Below are 12,500 nucleotides of genomic sequence, written 5' to 3'. Positions count from 1 at the left end.
ACACTTAAAACTCTATAATACATGTAAATGATTGTAATAAATAGAGCGGTAAAACAAGTCTTTCTAAAAGCCAGCATATTATATAAATAGTGAAGAAAAGGCAAAAGCTTACAGCACCTGGTATTCCCAGGCGGTCTCCCATCCAAGTACTAACCAGGCCCGACGCTGCTTAGCTTCCGAGATCAGACGAGATCGGGCGCTCTCAGCGCGGTATGGCCATAAGCGAGGGCTGCTCCAAAAAGTGGGCTATTTAAAGATCAGCCTCCGTAAAAGCCAGCATATTATATAAATAGTGAAGAAAAGGCAAAAGCTTACAGCACCTGGTATTCCCAGGCGGTCTCCCATCCAAGTACTAACCAGGCCCGACGCTGCTTAGCTTCTGAGATCAGACGAGATCGGGCGCTCTCAGCGCGGTATGGCCATAAGCGAGGGCTGCTCCAAAAAGTGGGCTATTTAAAGATCAGCCTCCGTAAAAGCCAGCATATTATATAAATAGTGAAGAAAAGGCAAAAGCTTACAGCACCTGGTATTCCCAGGCGGTCTCCCATAAAAGTGTAACAATCGGCCTTAGCAGCCGAGTTACAAGACTAAAATGGGGTCAGATTTAACTGTGAGAGATGACTAGTGGTTAAAAGAATGAGACATAAAAGAAAATTGGTTTAAATAGATTTGGTGTATTTACAAGGTTCACATAAAAGACTTTAAAACAACACGATAAAACTAGGTAAACTCTGTTAAAAGAATACAGTTCATTTGTCCATACCCTAAAAACAGGTAAACTCTGTTAAAAGAATACAGTTCATTTGTCCATACCCTAAAAACAGTCCAAGAACCCCAGTGTGTTGATAAGTCCAATGTGAGTGTCCACCAGTGTATATACAATCCACAGAAAGTGTAATCCAAAGTTTGCAGGTGGTGAATGGAAAGGTGAGCTCTAAAATTAGCAACTCCTCAATCCAACAGTTTGGTGACTGTCCTTTGTTTGTCATGCTGCTCTCTTATACAGTTGTACTTCCTGCTTCCTGTCATGTGTCTAGTCACATGACAGGCCAACCATCCATTTATTAAAGACACATACACTTAAAATGTTAAGAGTAATAAAATGGCCTAAAAAACATGTAAAACACTTAAAACTCTATAATACATGTAAATGATTGTAATAAATAGAGCGGTAAAACAAGTCTTTCTAAAAGCCAGCATATTATATAAATAGTGAAGAAAAGGCAAAAGCTTACAGCACCTGGTATTCCCAGGCGGTTTCCCATCCAAGTACTAACCAGGCCCGACGCTGCTTAGCTTCCGAGATCAGACGAGATCGGGCGCTCTCAGCGCGGTATGGCCATAAGCGAGGGCTGCTCCAAAAAGTGGGCTATTTAAAGATCAGCCTCCGTAAAAGCCAGCATATTATATAAATAGTGAAGAAAAGGCAAAAGCTTACAGCACCTGGTATTCCCAGGCGGTCTCCCATCCAAGTACTAACCAGGCCCGACGCTGCTTAGCTTCCGAGATCAGACGAGATCGGGCGCTCTTTTTTTTTTTTTTTTTTTTTTTTTTTTTATTGAAAAAACTTAAAAATATTTACATTTAGATATGATTACATAACATTATTCACATAATTAGTTATGCCTTTCACATACACATTTCTTTAATAACAACAGAAATTACCTTGGCAAATTTATCTTATATTCTTGAAAACATTCCAATATTCTTGTATCATTTCCAATAAGTATTTTATAAAACCTTTCAACTTGTCCATTCATACTAAAATAATTATATAAAGTCTGTATATGTTCTTCCAATTTTCTTCTGAAAAAACTCCACATATTAATATTGCAACTTTTTTCTCTCATGACATTACGTCTACACCATATTGCATACCTTGCAATAGCTAAAATGAAATTGACTATATACATTTCTTTCCCTTTTCCTTTTATACCAAGTAAAAAAACTTGATTCCATTCAATCTGTCTTTCTATTTTTTCTCCCAAAAAAGCCTCTACAAACATTTTAAGTTTCCTCACAAAATCGTCCAGTTTAAAACAAAACAAAAACAAATGTAAAAGACCTTCATCTTCATTTTCACATACATCACATTTTGCATTTTGTTCAATTCCCATTTTACATAATCTCATTTTTGTATATATTACATTATGTCTTAAAAGAAAATTAAAATTCTCAATCACTGGATCCATATAACTTATTTTTATATTCTCCCAAATATTTTCAGATTCCATCACTGGAAATAATCTATTCCAAAAGCCGTTTGCAATTGGTTTAACAAAAACCATTTTTCTAAAGACATTATAAATCATTTTTAAAGTACATGATTGAATAGACACTTTTTTCCCACTTTCTTTTAAAAGCACTTCAACCTTTCCCACTCCTTCCTCCTTTTTTTCTATTCTTTCTATCCATTCACTAGGAATTGCTTTTTTTATTTTGTCAAATTGTTGCTTTACAATATTCTTATCCATCTCTTCTCCAATTCCTTCAATTTCATCTACTATTCCTTGCAATGGTATGAAACCTTCTTTAACCTCATATAAAACATCTTTCACTCTATTTATTCCTGCTTTAATCCATTGTTTAAAATATATTTCTTTATTTTCATATACAATATTTGAATTTAAAAATAACGGTTGATTCAAAAGCTCCTCCATCCCTTCTGGTTTGTACACTACTGTCAATAAAAATTCTTTCCATGCTCTTAAAACTTCTTTGTACAATTCTGGTATATCATTTAACATATTTTCTTTCAATTTCATCCATAAGATGTGATTTCCCATTTTAAAACCCCCACACCTATTTAAAAAATATGTCAAACCATTCTTCCATTCTTGTCTATTTTCTTTATTCATAAATTTTTTCATAATTTTAACCCTTAGACTCTTCATTCTTATATTTGGATCTAACAAACCTAAACCTCCCTCCTCACATGGTCCTATCAATGTATCATAAGCAATCTTTGCTGGTTTTCCCTCCCATATAAAATTCAAAATACACTTTTTCAGTCTCTTGTAAGCCCACATCGGCAATGAAGTAACCTCTAATGCATACCACATTTTCGAAAGCATCAGAACATTTACAATCAAAATCTTCCCTCTTAATTTCAAAGTTCTTTGTCTCCAGAAAGTTAATCTTCTCTCCATTCCTCCTAAAATCTCATCCCATATTAAATCTCTAGTTTTCTTTTCATCTTTTCCAATTCTGATTCCCAAAATTTTCATATTTTCTGTCTCTTCTTTAAAACTAAAATAATGTGGTAAAATCTTTGCTGTTCCTATTCTCATCATGACAGTCTTATCTATGTTTATTTTTGCTCCTGAACCATTACAATAATGTTGTATTTTATTTATTGCTCTCTCGATGCTATCTATATCCTTTAAAATTAAGGTTGTGTCATCAGCATATTGGTATATTTTTTGTTCTTTTTCTGCTCCTCCAAAACCTATTCCTTTAATATTTTCATCTTCCCCAACCACTAATCCCAAAGGTTCAGCTACAATGCTATATAATAATGCAGATAAAGGACACCCTTGTCTTATTGATCTTGTTATAGTAAAAACATTAGTTAAAAATCCATTACATTTTATAAAACTGATTGCCCCTTTGTATAAAACTCTAATCCATTTTATAAAATTATTTCCAAATCCAAAACGCTCTAAAAGTTCAAATAAATAATCATGTTCTACCCTATCAAATGCCTTTTCCAAATCTAAACTAATCATGTATCCCTCTTTGTTATTTTCTATCATATAACTTATTTTATCTCTTATATTACTTACTGTATCTGTAATTTCTCTTCCTATGACTGAATAAGCTTGATTTGTTGTTATTATTCCTGGTAGAACCCTCTTTAATCGATTTGCCAACATTTTTGCTAAAATTTTAAAATCTGTATTTAACATTGATATGGGTCTATAGTTCTTTAAATCCGCTGAGTCACCTCTTTTTTTAAAAATTAACTTCACCATTCCAACTCTCATCAATTGACTTGCTTGCCCTCTATCATACATTTCCTCATATACTTCCTTTAAAATAGGAATTAACGTATCCTTAAAAACTTTATAAAATTCACTAGTCAAGCCATCTGCTCCCGGACTTTTCCCATTGTTTAACTGTAATATTGCTGTCTCTATTTCCTCCTTTAAAAAATCTCTATCACACATTTATTTATCTTCTTTAACTACTTTTGTTTTAACCTGCTTTAATAAAAACTCCTTTTCATCTTCTTTTATCCCTTCACTTTTAAATAAATCTGCATAAAATTCTCTTACACTTTGCAAAATCTCATTGGTCCTTTTTACTTTTTCCCCATCTTTTTTAAGAACTTCCTTTATCGTATCAGCCTTTTGTCTACTTTCCTCTAAATTAAAAAAGAATTTTGTACACCTTTCTCCTTCCATCACATTCTTTAACCTGCTTCTTATCATAGCTCCTCTACATTTCTCCTCTTCTATTTCTTTTAATCGGTTTTCATAAATTACAATCTTTTCTATATCACCATTATCTTTTTGTAATTCCTCTTTCAAAAAATTCCTAACTGCAACTTCTTCTCCTCTTTTAATCTTTTGTTTCAATCTACTATAACTCAATGAATACTTCTTTATTTCATATTTGATATTATCCCACCACACTCTCTTATCTTCTTCAAACATTCCTTTCCCTCTCTCATCTTTTATTATTGTTTCCACTGCCAATTTATAATTCTCATCTTTTAAAAGTTCATTATTTAAACACCATATCCCCTTTCCCCTCTCCACCCCGGTTTCATTAAAATGAGCTATTAACTTACTATGATCACTAAGAGAAGTCATCTTATAATATATCTTGTCAATATTTCTTTTCATATTTATTTTAATCAGCATAAAATCTATTCTACTTTGCTTCATTTTTTCTTTTACCAATTGTTGCCTTGAAAAATCTTTTATTCCTTCATTTCGTTCTCGCCATATATCTATCAGATCATTTTTATCAATTAATTTAAGCAATTCTTCCCTTCCACCATCTCTTTTAAAAACCATGTCTTTTGCTATATCCATTCTACTCAAAACTGTATTAAAATCTCCCATTATTATAACCTTTTCCCATGTATCTATATAATCATTTAAATTATTAAAAAATATTTTCTTTTCAGCCTCTGCATTTGGAGCATGTACATTACATAAAATAACATCTTCTCCTCCCCAGACCATTCTCACAATAATACATTTCCCTTCTTTATCACAATATATAATTTTAACATTATCCCCTATATTTCTTTTAAATAAAACTGCAACTCCTTTTCCTTTTCGTCCATCTCCATTATTGTAATACATTTTCCCTTTCCATCTTCTTTCAAAACTTTCCATCATTTCATTTTTCCAATTTGTTTCTTGCAATAAAATTACATCTGTTTTTTTACTTAATTCTTTCACTTTTTCAAATTTTTCCACATTCAGTAAACCTCTAACATTTAATGATACAATACTTAAAAGACTAATAATTAAAATGTTCTTTACTATATTCATCATTCATTTTCTTCTCCCATAGTCATCAATACCCCAAATCTGTTTTCATCAAATTCTTTTCTTTTCTTCTGTCTTTTCTTTTTAGCCATTTTTATATTAAGGGTTACCTTAATGGATCTTCTTCTCTGCATTCTTTCCTTTCCCATGTCTTTAGATTCGTCGTTTCCTTCGTCTCCTTTTCCCAAATCCTCTTCTATTTCCAAAATCGTTTGTGCTTGTTCCATTTTGTCCTGTTCCTCCGTCGTTGTTTGCATTATCTCTAGTGTTGTTTGTTCATCACTTCCCATTTGCCCATCTTTGTCCTTTTCTTTTTGTTGCTCCTCTTCATTATCCCCATTGTCCATCAAGTTATCACGTTCTTCCTTGTCCATCCTTTCAGGTTGATTTATTTCTTTTTCATTTGAGTCCTGAGTTTTCTTGCATACATGTCCTTCATCACTCAAAGTTTCAGTCTCTTTTAATTGATTATCCTCTCCTTCTCCTCCTTCATCCTCCATCCAACACTCACACTTCACCAAAGCACGTTTACAGTCTGGGCACTTTACAGCATTGCAGTTACGAGCATAATGCCCTTGCTCTTCACACTCATAACACTTCAAATTAGGACAGTCTTTGAAAATATGACCAGGATCCATGCATAGCCTACAGATTTTCATCTGCCTATCATGCATGATCCTGAAGTATTGTGCCCCTTCAGCTGTCTCGAACTTAGCACTATAGGGCAGAGATACCACTTCTTTTGGAAAGCGGACTCTTAGATACAGATCTGGCCATTAAAAATGCGTCTATTTTCACGCGGCAGCCTGCAATTCGGCACGCGTGGGCACGCGTCCTGCCGCAGCGGCTTTTTTAGATTTTTTTACAACGTTGTTGCACTTCATATAATATCCACCAGGTGGCGCAAGGAACAACATTCTGTAGCCAAACACCATGGCCAGCTCTAGGGGGCGTTGGTCACAAATACCAGTACAATAGTTCAATGATTCCTCTTTCCTGAAATTATGGTTCAAACCAATAGCAAAAAGATAGCCTATTCATAAGCAGGTGCAGTTGTATTGTTATTTTGTTTTCTTTCTTTGTTTTCCTGACGAACATTTATTAGACTGCATCGGAAACAGAAATGTTAATTTCGGTTATTTTATTTCTCCAACCGACAACTGACGTAAACCGCTAAATTCGTTTTCAGGGATTAATTATACACAAGCAAGAAGCAGCATAAACATCAGAACCTCACGCGCAGAGCTTATGCACAGAGAAAAACCCAATAAACCTATATATAATAATAAATAAAATAGGCCCACATAAGAAATATATGTTTTTCTTTTCTGAATGAATAATAATTTAACAAATTAATAAGTAGCAAGCCTATATGCAGAATTTTAGGCAATTTCTGTGATGCACCCGTAAACCAGCAACTTGTTTCCATTTTTTTTTTACAAATAGCCTACACGTTTTTTTTTTTAAATTTTATTTAATTTTTATTGTGATTGTACACAAATAACAGAAATATGTAAAATATCATAGTTTTAAGCAATGCCGTACTCTTGAACGAGTATTGTAAGCTGTATCCACTTTATTAAGGGAAAAAAAATCAAGTGATCCTGACGGCGCCGCAGGCAGTTAAATTACTCGACAACTTTCACCTTCAGAATAAAATACATTATATATTTCAGCGTTTTAAAGCAACATCAAATTAAGATATGCATGTTTAAGAGGTAGTTCGTCTTTTTCTTTTTCTAAGATACACAATTTTAGATACACTGACAATTAATTTGAGTAGAGACAGATAGAAATGGGAAGGATAAATATAAACTACAGTATTTTTGCGATTTTGGTGCTTAGAAATTTATTCTAAGCGGGCCGCGGGCGAATAATATAGTTAATATAGCGCGGAGCGGGTGGATGCGGAATAAAACCTCGTGGAAGCGGGACTGGAAAAGCACTTTGTTATATCCTATAGACTATTTAGATACTTCATCATCAAGCAAAAATTTATTCATAAGCAGGAGCAGTTTTATTATTATTTTCTTTTATTTTTTTCCTGTTGAACTTTTATTAGACTGCATTGAAAATAGAAATGTTAATTTCTGTTTTTTTTTTCCAAACGACAACCGACGCGTTTAGTTATTATTAACGACCAGATTGTGTTAAATTACATTTAAATTGAAACGTGGCTGTGACACATTAATAACAGTTAAATTCGTTTTGAGGGGTTAATTGTACACAAGCAAAAAGCAGCATAAACATCAGAACATCACGCGCAGATCTTATGCACAGAGAAAACCCAAAAAAGCTGTATGTAAAATAAAAAAAATGCCCATATGCGAAATATAAATTTCTTAATGAATAATAATTTAACAAAACGAAATAAAATAAAATTAATAAGTAGCAAGCCTATATGCAGAATTGTAGGCAATTTCTGTGACGCGCACTTGAACCAGCATCTTGTTTACATTTTTTTTTTTTTTTACAAATAGCATACACATCTGTTTTTTCGTTGTGATTGTACACAAATAACAGAAATATGTAAAATAGCATAGTTTTGAGCAATCCCTTACTCTTGAACGAGTATTGTAAGCTGTATCCTCTTAATTAAAAGGGGAAAAAACGTGATCCTGACGGCGCCGCAGGCAGTTAAATAACTGGACCACTTTCACCTTCAGAATAAAATACATTATATATTTCAGCGTTTTAAAGCAACATCAAATTAAGATATGCATGTTTAAGAGGTAGTTCCTCTTTTTCTTTTTCTAAGATACACAATTTTAGATACACTGACAATTAATTTGAGTAGAGAGGAATAGAAATGGAGAGGATAAATATAAACTACAGTTTTTATAGAGTTAAAAATTAATTAATTTATTTATTAGTATTATTACTATTATTATTTTGATTTGTTTTTGCGATTTTGGTGCTTAGAAATTTATTCTAAGCGGGCAGCGGGCGAATAATATAGTTAATATAGCGGGAGCGGGTGGATGCGGAATAAAACCTTGTGGAATCGGGATTGGAAAAGCACTTCATTGTTATATCCTGTAGACTATACTTCATCATCAAGCATGGGCGTCGGAAGCAAAATAAATCTGGGTGGGTCCTCCCCCAGAAAAATAAATACTTTAGTATATGCCATTTTCTGTAGTCTGGTGCCTTTTATTTAATGTTTTTACACAATGCATATACTCCATATTTACAAATATTACAAAAGACGGCTGGACTGCAACATTTTCAGTGGCGTAAGTGATAATACGAGTAACATATCGTTTTTGACGCGGGAGACCCGAGTTCGCATCCGCCTTTTGGTGAAATCATTTTCGAAATCGTCTCCCTTTTCACTTATATCATATCGGAAAGGCATTTGTTTATTAGTTAATTAATGAAATAATTGAAAAGTTGAAACAAAGTAACAACTAGGGTTAGGTCACCTACCGTAAGTGTATCTGAGCACTATACTGTACTTTTAGGAGTGTTAATAATTAATTTTATTATTATTATTGTTATTATTATTATTATTATTATTATTATTATTATTATTATTGTTGTCTTTAGATTTGTTCTTACATTTTGATGCCGTACATTATTATGACGCACTGCCCATGCAGTTTTTTTTTTTCTTTTTTCTTAAAAACTAATTGAAGTGAAAGGGAAGAAACCCATGTAGATTTGGCCTAATGTCCATAAATACTATAGCCTAGTATTATATCCTAATATAGAAAATAATTTAGACAAATAAACAGAAGGCTCACTTTTCAAAACAATAAAGCTTAGCCTATATGACTGACAACGAATACAACAATTGTTAAGTATCAAATCGACCAGACACCGAAACAGTTTCTTTCCTCAGGCAATCCATCTCATGAACACTTGATCGTGCAACATACAACACTATACATTCTTTATTCATTTTTCCGTTATTTATTTAAAGCACATACTTACTTCTATTCAAATGTCTTTGCTATTTTTGCACATTGTCTGTCTTGTATACCTCTATATTGTTATTTTTATAATATGTATCGTCTTGTCACTGTCATTCTGTAGCACTGTGGAGCTCTGTCACAAAAACAAATTCCTAGTATGTGCAAACATACCTGGCAATAAAGCTCATTCTGATTCTGATTCTGATTCTGAAAAGTGCTCCAGTGAGTTATGCAATTTTTTTCCACCTTTTTTTCTTTTTCTTTTTTTTTTAAGTGGAAAAGTAGTTCTTCTATTTCGGAGAAGTTCATTAAGTCTGTCTCTTAACAGCTTCCAGTCACGAACTGCGGGTTGAATCTCCGACCAACGATCAGTAAAAGTTTTTTTTTTTTTTTTTTTTTTTTTTTTATTATCTTTAAACAGCTCCGATTTACATCATTTTAGCCTGGAACTAGGCTTAAGTCTGTTCTGGGAAACCAAAGGGAAGTGTATTTTTTTTTTTTTTTTTCTCAGTTTTCTGAAAAGTAGCCGTTAATGAGGCATCAGAGTTAAGCGGCATGCAGTATAAAGAGCGAAATGTTTATGAATGGCAGAGTGGGGGTGGGGTGGGGTGTTGAATGCTGTCTGTTGCCTTGTTGTAATCAACATTTGGAGACTATTTTGGGGGTGCTGGGGGCGGATTCCGACTGCATTCAGTTGCATTTCGAATTCAGCATTCAAATGCATGCCAGGGAGAAGGGGAAAGCTTTCCTCACACGCTCCACTTTTTTCAAAACATTAGTGTCCAACCTGACACGCGGGTCAGTGGATAAACAACCCGAACCCGACCGTTTTCAAATAACCCACCCGCAACTCGGACCGCAGAATAAAAAAAATAAATATTGTACCCGACCCGCCTCCTGACCCGTATGTTTAATACTAAAGTGATTAAGCTGTGGAGATGCAGTCTGAAATATCCGGACATCAGAAATCCATTGGTGTACAAGCTAAAAAATTAAATTAAAATAAAACAATTTGTCCTGTTGTAAAGTCATTGCCGTATTGTTGTGTATGAAGTTCGGATGTTATTTTTTTAAGAAATATATATGTTTTAGGATTCTCCTTATTTTTGTTTTAGACATCCATCAATTACGGTGAATAAAAAAAAATTCCGCGCTGGTGGAAACAAGACTTTCGCTTCTACTTTTGAGACCGGTGTTCGGACGTTTTTCTAAAAAAAAAAAATAAGAATTAAAAATTCAAAATTTATTGTCATAAAAACAGAAGGTGAATATAATTCAAAAATGTTAAGTATTTGCTGATTAAAGAAAACATGAAGGATGCCGCTTAATATTTGGCTTTTACGTGAACTTTAAAGCATATCCCTCATTCCATTTGTTTTCTTTGTTTTGTAATCTTTATATTATTTTCGTGAAATGTATTTTTGCTCAACATGCATTTCTCGTGGCCACGAGTTTAATGAATAAACCAACCTGCGTGACATTAGTAACCCAGAATTATTTGAGATATTTCGTTTTGAGTTAAGAAATTGTTTGCCTATATTAATTGTTATAGAAATTAATACAATATTAAATTATTATACAGGTGATGCTGTATATGCTAATGCTGTCTGTGCGCAATGTAGACAGCTTTCACAAGTGTTTACATGTATTACATGTTGGCCTACTTCAAATTAAATAGCCCTGCAAGAAACATTTCATGCATCCCACAATCTTGTCCATTGACTGACCTTCTTTTTTTCCCATTATATTTGTATTATTCGTTTGTATTCGTTATTTTTCCTTCATTTTGATCTCGTTACATAACATTCTGAATGTAAATGATACTGTAAAGGTGCTATGACTGGGGTTTTTACTGGAATGCAGTTTAAAGGTTAAATTTAACATATATTGTATTTTATTAAGTCTAACTAATAGACAAATAACTGAAGAGTGAATCATTCACGTAGTTTCATTTGGAAATAATTTATCGTCACACAGTAAAATAGGCCTACATTCCTTCTCTTAACTAAAGAATTGAACATATAAAATATGAATTGAACATATTTTATTTTGTTTAGTCTAATTAACAGACTAGACTATATAAATATTAAACTGTTTTACTGAGAAATGAATCATTCACGTAGTTTCATTTGTAAATGAAAACATCATGTATCGTCACACACGGGGATAAATACAATCAAAAAGTCAAAACGAAATTGGCATAATTGTCAGGCGTTAAAAATAAATAGCCCTAACCAGGTATTGAAATAATAATAACCTATAATAAGAATAAATAATAAGTGATTTAGAGCTATCTACTTTTTTCTTTATTGTGAATCGCTTAACCTTAATAACTTTATATATGCTATTTGGCATATATTTAGCAAATATTGTGAACTACAATTATGCCAATAAAGTTTTGACTTTATGATTGTATTAATGCCCGTGTGTGACCATACGATTTACAAATGGAACGTGAATGATTCACTCGACAATGAAACACTATATAGGTTATAATTAGACTAAAAATGAATATATGCCATATAGTATAATCAAAGCTTTCATGGCATGTCAGCATTTATCATTTAGATTCGGAATGTTAAGAGATCGAAATTAAGGGGGACATACTGAATATAAACGAATAATACATTTATTACAGAAAAAAGGATCAATTAATGGATAAGACTTAAGGATGCATAAAATGTTTCTTGCAGGGCTATTTAATTTGAAGTACTTATATGTAATAAATTCTTGATAAACTTTTGAATGCTGTCTACATCGCGCACAGACATTCGCATACAGCATTGCCTATTGTTAATATATAACTTAATATTGCATTAATTTCTATAACAATTAATAAAAACATTTCTTAACTCAAAATAAAAAATATTAATAAACCTATCTCTGACAATCCTGGGTTATGGTTACGCAGGTTTGTTTATGCATTAAACATAAGGATGTCGTTACCTCGACAAAATAATCTTGTGGCCACGACATAATATGACATTCCCAGGAATTAATATCTCGTGGCAATGACAAAAAGTAATATGACGTTCCTACGAATTCATTTGTGTGGCCACGACAAACATAAGTGAAC

At 32.9% G+C, this 12,500-nt stretch overlaps 3 non-coding genes across 3 annotated transcripts; all 3 read right to left on the bottom strand.

Annotated features, from left to right (window-relative positions):
* Positions 1–105: 105 nt before the first annotated feature.
* Positions 106–224, bottom strand: LOC141316461 (5S ribosomal RNA). Its single transcript, XR_012351392.1, has one exon. It is a non-coding gene; the product is annotated as a 5S ribosomal RNA (ribosomal RNA).
* Positions 225–308: 84 nt separating this feature from the next.
* LOC141316452 (5S ribosomal RNA) lies at positions 309–427 on the bottom strand. The gene has a single exon (XR_012351383.1). It is a non-coding gene; the product is annotated as a 5S ribosomal RNA (ribosomal RNA).
* An 801-nt stretch (positions 428–1,228) lies between these two features.
* On the bottom strand, positions 1,229–1,347 carry LOC141316434 (5S ribosomal RNA). The gene has a single exon (XR_012351366.1). It is a non-coding gene; the product is annotated as a 5S ribosomal RNA (ribosomal RNA).
* Positions 1,348–12,500: the final 11,153 nt, after the last annotated feature.

This window comes from Garra rufa, unplaced genomic scaffold, assembly GCF_049309525.1.
Source record: "Garra rufa unplaced genomic scaffold, GarRuf1.0 hap1_unplaced_087, whole genome shotgun sequence".
Taxonomy (NCBI): domain Eukaryota; kingdom Metazoa; phylum Chordata; class Actinopteri; order Cypriniformes; family Cyprinidae; genus Garra; species Garra rufa.
Note: the sequence above shows the minus strand (reverse complement) of the source record. Positions and strands in the feature narration are given on the sequence as shown.